The 10,429-nt window shown below is 44.0% G+C and overlaps 2 long non-coding RNA genes across 3 annotated transcripts in view; one reads left to right on the top strand and one right to left on the bottom strand.

Moving 5' to 3' along the window:
* LOC102494524 (uncharacterized) overlaps positions 1–1,488 on the top strand; it is a 19,426-nt gene extending 17,938 nt beyond the window's left edge. Inside the window, exon 3 of the long non-coding RNA XR_337684.3 lies at positions 92–1,488. This is a non-coding gene — a long non-coding RNA (uncharacterized LOC102494524). The remainder of the gene's footprint in view (positions 1–91) is intronic.
* Positions 1–10,429, bottom strand: part of LOC114006557 (uncharacterized) — a 28,093-nt gene that overhangs the window by 2,091 nt on the left and 15,573 nt on the right. The window lies entirely within an intron of this gene.

Genomic DNA, 10,429 nt, shown 5'->3' on the forward strand with positions numbered 1-10,429 from the left:
CACAAAAAAAAAAAAAAAAAAAAAAGTCAGTATTACTGGCCAGAACTAGGAAAAACCTAGTGCTAACTGTTGTTTGCGTGTCTGTCTGCAGGATGCATGCACTGAGAAGGTTGAATGACCTAAAGCTGACCCCCATTGCAGGAAGGAATGGACATGCTGGCTACAAAAGTCAATAATGGACCAATGGGAACACTGCTCAGATGAACCAATCAGAACCGCACCAGTTCCAGTCCTTTCTTTGTATAGACTAACCTAATTGAAGACTTGGGCAGGAATTATTCCTCTACAAAAGCCTATCCCCTCACACTTTGGGGGAGGCAGTCTTTTGAGCAAGCTAGCTCCATGCCCCTCAACTGATGTCACCAATAATAAAAGTCTTCCTCTTCGGTGGGAAGAGATTGGCTCTTCTGGCAGTGAGCAACTGATTCCGGGCCCTGTCTAGATTGGTGCAGTAACAACAGCCTACCCGAAGTTAAAGAATTCAGCAGAAGCAGGCAAACAACCTCGGCTGGAGGACTTGAGGAAGTAGACTCTGAAGGGTGATTTTCTCTCACATGTGCACATGTGCACTATTATGAACTTTTGTAAAAAAATAACTTTCTTTCTAAACATGTGAAATGTATACTTTTGCAAACCTAAGTTCACTTTTTCACTGACATAAGGTTCAAGAATACTTTGCTCATCAGTTTGTATATTTCCCTTGACTATAAATATCTTCCCATGTATTTGATGTAGAAATTGAAACAGAATATTAAGTCTCTTTCTTAACAAATCTGGAGCAGCAAATTCTTTGCTAAAAACATAGTTCTTTTTGTCAAAAGCTGTTGTTTCCTCAGGGGAAGTGAACATTATATCTGCGACATCTTATAAAGAGAAATTAAAGGGAGCTCCTTTACCCAAGTGACAAGTTTCAAATTTGAATTCTGTGTCAAAAGAAGGATATCTCTTTGTGATTTAAAAAATAATAATAATAATTAAAGGATGTCATGGCACATTTTCCAATGACAATTGCTTTTCAGATCCCTCACATATGTTATGTGCATATTGCTTATGACACATTATAGATCAGATAATACAGCAATGGGGGTTTAGAGTCGGATGGATTAACCGTAAGTAGGCAAATCGTTATTCTGCCACATGATTGTAAAGTTCAGCCTCCCTGCCAAACAATTATCAATTTAATCCTTAATAGTTACACGGTCAAATTAAATACTGATTTTTCCCCATTTAATGTAACTAAGGTTTTTTTTAAAATCATCTTCCAAATATCCTCTACCTTTAACAACTTCTGCAGCACATAGTAGCCTTTAATAAACATTGGATAGTATTTTTATTCTCTTTCCTGGACCCTGCAGGATATGAGAAAGAAATGCTAGACAAAGAACAACATTCAGAGGACTCATATTTTTGTAAAAGGAAAACACTAGTGCTGTGGCAAGCTGGGTGCCTCCCTGGGAGGCCCTGCCCAAGCATGGTACATACCTCATGGCCCCCGCCCAGAGCATTGACGAGGCGTCAAGCTCTGTGTCAGAGCCCTGAATAGGCTCAGTGGAACTTGACAAAGACCTACAGACAAGGGAGAAAATGCCCATGGAAACCGTGTTCTAACATGATCACCAAAAACCTCAATTATTGAGAGCTAGTGCCAACCTCTGAGCCAAGGACCTTTCACGCATCATCTCACTGGGTCCTTTCAATCCCCGTGATATAGTTACTGCTTACAAACACTGGGATTTAGAGGTTAAGTAACCTGCCCACTGCTAAGTGGAAATCTTAGATATAAATCCCAACAGATGGGTGTTTTTTGGATTAGAGTCACACACACTCCAAGATGATAGGTTCTAGATTTGTCCCCTGGCTCCCCTAAACCCCCTAGGACACCAAAAGACATATTGCAGCTGAGGGACTGATTCAGCCCCTCACTTCACATCCCAGGAAGTTGCTCCAGTTCCTGAAAAAGCCTTCTGCAAGCAGTGCTGCAATGGAGATGAGTGTAATTCGATGTACTCTGAAATGAATGAAGATAACTCTTTTTTTTTTGGGGGGGGGGGGGGTTTTAGAGAAATCACCCCCCAGAGGGGATGGCCACGCCGCAATCCCTTCTCCTCCATTCTCCTCCAGGGATCTTGGGCACACACGCCCGGCGTGAGTTTAAGCCACTGGGTCCAGGACTCGAACCACGGTCGACTACGTGGGAGTCCAGCGACATAGCCATTACGCTAACCGCTGGTCCCAATGAAGATAACTCTTTAACGGTAGGGAAGGGCTGCCAAGCTGGCGCCAGCTTTGAAGTCTACAAACTCCGCCCATGACTCAGTCCGCAGGCTGAGTTCTTGACAATGCTTCCAGGTGGAGGGTCTGTGTGGCGTTAAAGACGGGGAAGCTAGGCCAGCCTCAGTGGCATAGACACAAGGGACGCTCCCTGACGCTGAAGCCATATGAGAAGGTCCCAGGTTTGGTCCCCAATCTTCCCTGGGTACGGGACTTGCACATGTGTGTCCATGGTCCTGGTGGATTCTAGTATAAACGGCCCTCTCAGGAGTGCTTCTCTTTCTCTCTCTCCCTCTCAGAAGAAATAAATAAGGGGTGGGGGGAGGAATAGAAAGCCACCTGGAAGAAAGGTAGAATGGAATAGTCATCTCCTGACTTCATTCTTCTTCCTTCCACCTTGGCAAGCAGTCCCAAGCCGATGCTTTCCAAGAAAAATCCTTGTACATATTGTCTTCTTAAGAGTGAAATAAGGGGGACCAGCAGGAGGCACATTTAAGGTGCTGGACTCCCATATGGTTGACCACAGTTTGAGCCTGGACCTGGTGGCTTGCTTTCTCACTTTTTTTTTTTCTCTCTCTCTCTCTGGTGGGTATACATGACCCATAGATAATTTTTAAAGATAATAATAATGATAAATAAAATTAAATTAATAATTCTAAAAAAAAAAGGAGTGAAAGAAGGAAATGGGGTCCAACCTGGGTTAAAGGAGGAGGTAGAGAAGGGGGCCATGGCTGGTGCAGCATCTGTACTGAAGGAAGGCAGCACAGACGAAAGGGAAGCCAGCAAGAGTGGAGCTAAACTTGCCCTCTTTTCTCCCCTCTTCTCCATCCTCTGTCTTCCCCTCTCTGGCCTGACCAAAACCTGTCCTTAAGAAAGGACCATGGGCTGGCCCCATAGCACAGCAGTTAAGTGCTGTACATAGACAGCCAGATCCCACCTGACCAACCATAGTTGCAATCTGGCCCAGGTGACTTGAAAAATACACTGGGCATGTGTGCCCCAAATCCCAAAAGGATGGAGGATAAAAAATCAGGAAGAGGGACTGTGGTGTGACCACATATCACTGGAGTTTCTCTCTCTCTCTCATACATGCATATGCACACGCCTTTTTACGATTGAAAAAAGAATGCATTTGAGTGAGATAAGGATTGCTTCAATAGAGACCAAAGTGAGAAAGTAGCCCTAGTGTTTTCTATAACTTGTTAAAAAGCTTTTAAGAATCAATGAACAAGTGAGAGAAATGGAATTTGTTGGGTTCAGGATTGTTTCCCCAGCATCTGGCTCCTTAAAATTTGTAGAATAGGGGCAAGTAGGCCTGGTGGTTAAGGGACTAGACTCCCACATGGCCAACCATGGTTTGGGTCCTGGGGCTGGCAGCTTGCTTTCTTGCTTTACCTCTCTATTTCTCTCTGTTCAAATTTAAGAGAGAGTGAGCGAGAGAGAGATAGATAATGGTGACTAAAATTCAATAAAATAATTCTTTTTAAAAATTGTAGAAGAAATAAATTTTGAAGGTCACCACGTCCTTCTAAGAACCCTGAAATTGCACCGGCTATTGGCCCAGGCTGTGGACCATGGGCCACAAGGTGTTGGACAGAGTTCTGAGCAGAGACTAAGTTCTGAAGATTTCCAGGCCTGCATGGGCCCTAGGCAACAGAATGTGTAAAAATAAATATCACCAAACATCACTACATGTTCCCAGGGGCACCCTCACAGCTCCTAGCAATGAGTTATATGCTTCACCCCAAGCTCCAGAACAGTAGGGTGCTGGCTCTACCACGGGAGGGTGTGTGCCCCTATCTCCTGGCCCACAGAGCAAGGGGTCTGCGTTAAGCCTTCTTTGCTTTTATGAGCCATCCCTCCCACCCCCAATTCGTATGTTGACACCATAATCCCAATGGACCATGTTTGAAGTAAAGAAGTAACTACAGTTAAATGAGGTCATAAGAAACAGTCTGCAAGCCAGGAAGAAAGCCCTCATGAGAAACTGAGTGGGCCAGCACCCAGAACTTGGACTTCTAGCCTCCAGAACTGTGAGGAAATAAACTTCCGTTGTGAAAGCCACCCAGTCTATGGTATTTTGTTGTGCAAGCCTGAGCAGACACCTACCTCCTCTAATGCTTCAGGATTCGTACTCAGAGCAGTTCAAACGAGCAGACATACAGTCTAGGCCCACTCTCACTCAAGCCAATTTCTTCCTCTTACACATCTTTTATTTTTAAATTGGCATATCATAATTGTGTATTTATGGTTACTTTAATGTTTTTCAATACATGAATACAATATGTAATGATCAAATCAGAGCAATAACTCTATCCACTATTTAAACGTTTACCATTACTCGGTGTGGTCAACATCTGAAATCCTCTCTTCTAGCTATTTTACATATACATCAGGTGATCACCAGCCATAGTTACTCTATGATGCTATGTAGTACTCTAGTACCCATCCCACTTATCAATATATACTAAATGGTATATTCGTGAGCCATAAAAGAGGACAGGTTCCTGTCATTTGCAACAACCTGGAAAAACTTAGAGGAAACAGTGGTCAGTAAAATAAGCTGGCACTGAAAGAGGAACAGTATATGTTCTCACTCACTCATGGAAGCTACCGGGTTTGATCACATAGGGATCTCCATAGCACATGGCATGGAGATGAAGGCTCTGGATCCCACATGGCCGACTGTGTGGGTCAAGTCCCAGATCCAGTGGCTTGAAAACACACAAGGCATATGTGCACGCGTGCCCAAAAGCCCAAGGAGAGAATGGAGGAGAAGGGATTTTGGTGTGGCCATGGCCCCTGGGGGGTGATTTCTCACTTTCTGTCTCTCTCTTCCATGAACACATGCAACCTATGGCAAAATTTAAAAAAAAAAAAAATTGATCACACAGAAGTAGAAAGTGAAACAGAGCATACCAGAAGCCAGAAGGGGAGAGGGGATAGGGAGAACTTAGTTAGCAGATACTGTCATGGATCGTTCATTCTGCACAAATCACAATTGGACACGACACTGCTTTCTCCTACACTCTGCTGCACCTTTGCCATGTCTCAGATATTAGATTATATAGATAAAGAGACAGATTCTGTGCAGTAAGAATGGGAAAACCCAGGTGCACTGCGAGGCCCTGATGGTACTAGAAAATCTTTTTTGATCTGTCTTGAGCTCGGGTCACACCATAAAGGTTAGCTTCAGGGATCTCTATTAAGACAGTTGTGTTGCTCTAGGGTGGGGGATATTATTTTAACACCTTTTCTCTCTCTCTCTCTCTCTTTCTCACACACACACACACACACACACACACACACACACACACATAGTGCTGTGGGAAATTACGCAGTGGTCATTTGTTGGTTGTCTCCTAAACAAAGTTTTCTTTTCAACAAAATTTTCTTTTCAAGAGTCATGAAATCTGTACTGTAGCCACCTGGCTCCCTCTGGAAGAATTGAACAAAGAGAAATATAATGTAATCAGGGGTGGGGGAAGAAGGTTCAAGAGCCTTGGGTGAGAACGCTTAGGGACCAGAGCTGGAATCTAGGACTAGATTGCGAAACTGAAATCTGCAAGCCAGGTTTGCTGACCTGAGAGTTTCTCACATATCTATGTCCCGAAAGACAGAAAACTACAATAAAGTACTTGATGCTGACACAGCATAAACTCCAGCAAAGTTAATAAACAATTATACAGCATTTAAGATAACACTTTTAATAATTAACTCATTATCTTGGAAGTAAGAAACAAGGCCCCAGGCTTACAGACCTGAGTAGGTGAGTTACTGTGTGATGTGGGTCAGCACAGGGAGAGCTGCCGCAGTGGGAGGGTGGCCTGTCAGAGTCGGGCGGGGCGAGCGGCCAGGGACACCAAGAGCTGTTGATTGACAACTGTGCCTATACTGCCACGCCTTGCGGTGGCCACGCAGTGCTGGATGTTAATCACAAGTCTTTGCCCTTTCCAAACTGGAACCCCATCAGCTGCTTAAGAGAGGGGGCTAGAAAGACATGGTTAGAAATATAGGGGTCTCTCTTTGAAACTGTTACAAAGTGTCTTTGCTTTCTGCGTATTGTCCAGTTACTTCATTAATACATCAGGCCTTTGGAAATGTTTTAGGCAGGTCGCCATCTGTTCTATGAAATGACAAGATGGCTCTGTTGTCTAGTGGCTGGGCCTTCATCGCCTTGGTGGTTTCCGGAAAGCAGGCCCTAATCACCCAGCATAGACTCAGACTTTTTTTTTTTTTTTCCTTTAAAGCATCTTTGAAATTGCAGGGGTTCCCCCTGCCAAAATAGCTATATATGTATATATATAATTTCAGCAAAAATTTATTTTCTAGAGTCATTAGATCTGTGCTGTGGCCTCCTGAGACCCAGGTAACTACCTAAAGGTAAAAGAATGACACTGGCGATATTACAAGGACAGAGAGTTACAAAAGGCTTTCAGAGTCAGAAATCCCTACTTCTTTCTGGACATGTGACTGTGAGCTGTTGAGGCAACAATGAGATGTCTATTCACGTCAGTGCCTGTTTCAGTTCCCTGGGCACAGAGACGGTCTGTAAGGAGGTGAACAAACAGGAGGACCTCTGGTGTGCTGCTGTGCTGTGGGCAATTACGCAGTGGTCAGTGGTTGGTTGTGTCTAGGACCGATTTGTTTGGGATGACATCATCTATATTACCTTGATTGGATGAAGTAAAGATTAAGAAAACCGTGGCAGCAGCTGGTGTGCTGGTTAAGGGTGCTGGAGTCCCATATCACAGTTAGAGTCCCAGACCTGCTAGTTTGCTTTCTCACTTCCCCTCTCTATTTCTCTCTCACTCTCATTCTCTCTCACTCTGTCCCTCCCTGGTCAAATTTAAATAAATAAATAAAGTTAAATTTAAAAAAAGACGAAGAAAGCCATAAAACACAGATTCATCCAGCACAATACCTTCATTCTGGAAACATGAAAACTGAGAAAGGTGTGACTTGATGTGCTTCTGGTGGGTTGAATAGCGACCCCCCCCCCCCCAAAAATATTCAAGCCCTAGTCCTGGGAACCTTGAACACAATCTTATTTGGAAACAGGGTGTTTGCAGATGTAACTGAGCTAACGGTCTCAAAATAAGGTCATCCTAGGTTTAGGGTGGGCCTTAAATCCAATGGCAGGTGTCGTTGCAGGAGAAAGACAGGGAGCTTGGCGACACAGTGACACAGAAGACACATTGATGTGAATATGAAGATGGTATTAGGTAAACCACAAGGAATGCCTGGGACCACCAGGAGCTGAAAGAGGCAAGCAAGTATTCTCCCCGAGAGCCCTTGGAGGGAGCAAGACTGTGCCAACACCTTGATCTCGGACGTCTAGTGTCCAGAACTATGACAGAACAAAGCTCTGTTGTCTTAGGCTGCCTGTTTATGGTCGTTTGTTATGATGGACCTAGGAAACGAATACGGTGCCCAAAGGGCAGAACCAGGCTAGAACCAAGCGTTTGGAATTCCTCTGTCTTGTGTTTGTTTCCCTGCCACAGTTTCACGTCCTCTGGGTTCTGATCTCATCAGGTACACGAAAGCACTCACACTCCTTGCTGCTAAAAATTCAACTTGTGAGATGAGACAGTGAAGAGCATTGCAGACACTGCTGCTTCCGTGAGCTGTAGCTTAGTCTACTACCGAGCAGTCTGGGCTTGGAAGCAATAGACCAGACAGTGGAGATGCTCTGGAAGGCTAAGCTCCACGAGAAGGTTCTGTGTGGATCCAGCGGCCTCCCTGAGTACGCCGGGCACTAAGAGTACCTCTGACCCAAGGCTAGCTGAGGCTGAGGGTGAATCGTGGTGTCAGGACCCTGTTGGAGTGTGTCTCCCTCTCTCTATCTCTTGGTCATGGAAGAAATAAATAAATAATTTTTTTCTTTTTAAAAAAAGCCAATAAGATTAAAAGGCATTAGAAAAAAAGGAAATAATACAGGTAAGAGAAAAAATAATCAATGGGGCCAAAAACTATTTCTTTTCTTTTTTAAATGCTAGAGGGTATATGCATGAGAAAGAAAGAGAGGAACTTAACTATTGTACTATAGGGCCAGCCACAAAAGCTTATTCTTTGAAAAGATCAGTAAAATTAATAAAATTCTAGCCTGACTGATGGGGGGAGAATAGAAGACACAAGTTATGAGTATAAAGAATGGAGAAAGTATTACTCTGATTCCTTAAGACATTACAAGGGTAATAAAGGAACGTTATAAATAAGTTATTGTCAAAACTAAAAGAAATATTAATAGATGACTTGAATAACTCCATATATGATATCTGAGGGGGTCTTCAGAAAGATCATGGAAATGATGAAAAAACTATGTGTGGATTTCAATTTTTGTACCAAAATAAACTTATAAACAAAATAAACCAAAACTCCATTTTTCCACAAACTTTTAAAAGCCTCCTCATACATTAAAGATACTGATTTATTTATTTATTGCCATAGGGCACATGCACTCCCTGAAGACAGAGAAAGAGAGAGAGAAAGGGAGAAATCACCCCCCAGGGGGATGGCACACCACAAACCCCTCTCCTACATTTTCTTCTTAGGATTTTAGGTACGAACACACACACACACACACACACACACACACACACCACAATGTGTTTTTCAAGACACCAGGTCCAGGACTCAGCGCAATTAGTAGTGTGAGATCCAGTCACCTTAACCTCCACACCATCTGTTGCCCCTACTATCAATCCATTTATTTATTTTTGTTTGTTTGTTTGTTTGCTAAGGTACTTGTCCTTGCCAGAGAGAGAGAGAGAGAGGGACAGAAGGAAAGCAAGAGAGGAATCACCCCCCTGGGGGGATGGCCACACTGCTTTCACTTCTTCACTCCTCCCTCAGGATTTTGGGCATGCATGCATACGTACCCAGGAAGATCTTCCAGGCACCGGGTCCAGGACTTGAACCAGTGTCGGCCATGTGGGATCCAGCGCCACCACACCACCTGCTGGCTCAATACTTGAAGTTTATTAACCTTATGGTTTTGGAGGCCCAAGACCCAAGGCCCTAGGCCAATGGATTATATCTGGTGAGATTCTTCTTGCAGTAGATTATGTGGACAGCATCACCTGACACGTGGCTCTCATCTCTCTTTATAAAACTACTAGGAGTTGATTATGGGGGATTCCCCTAGTCATTGCATCTCATCCTTATCACCACCCAAAGGTCACACCTGTCAACGCCATAGTCAGATTAAGTGTCCACCCTCTCAACATCCTTACAATGACTTATCAAAAAAATATATATTTTTTGTCCCATGAACACATATGTGCAAAAGAAAGAGAGGGAAAGACAACATCCCTGACAGGGTTTAGAGACCGCGATCTACCTTCAGCTCCAGCCAGCCTTGGGTCATGGGCACACATGAGCCCGTTATACTCAGGGAGCTTGCTGGATGTGAATCTGGAACCTTCCCTTCTGGGTCAGCCCCATAGAAGAGTATGTTTTACTGCTGTGCCACCATCCAGCCCCCTGGCTCACCACATGGATTTTTTTTTTAGTCTAAATCTCATTAAAATTTATTTTTTCTTAATTTGCTATACAGTGGATGTGCTCACCAGGGAGAAACAGAGTGAAAGTAAGAGAGAGAGAGAAAGAGAATGAGAAATCACTCCCTCCGGGGGGGGGGGGGGGGGATGACCATGCCACAAACCCTTTTCCTCTATTCTTCTCTTGGGGTTTTGAGCACCCACACACATGTGCCCAGCATGTTTTTCAAGCCACCAAATCCAGGACTCAAACTCACTAGTCAGCCATGTGGGATCCAGCTGCCTTAATTATTACACCACCAGCTGGCTCAACACATAAATTTTGAGAGTGCCAATGCGGCAAAATGAGGAATAAATAAGTTTTTAAAACAAAGGACACTTAAACAATTGAATAGCTATATAGAAAAGGAAAAAAATTTTTTGCAGAGGTTTTTGCTATAGGGCGTGTGTGCTCACCAGATAGACAGAGAGAGACAGAGAGACAGAAAGCAAGAAATCACCCCCCAGGAGGGATGGCTATGCCACAATCCCTTCTCCTCCATTCTCCTCTCAAGATCTTGGGCATGCACACACACATGCCCGGTGTGAGTTTAAGCCACCGGGTCCGGGACTTGAACCACGGTCAGCTACATGGGAGTCCAGCGACAAAGCCATTA

The sequence above is a fragment of the Tupaia chinensis genome, unplaced genomic scaffold (genome assembly GCF_000334495.1).
Source record: "Tupaia chinensis unplaced genomic scaffold, TupChi_1.0 Scaffold148874_1, whole genome shotgun sequence".
Classification (NCBI taxonomy): domain Eukaryota; kingdom Metazoa; phylum Chordata; class Mammalia; order Scandentia; family Tupaiidae; genus Tupaia; species Tupaia belangeri.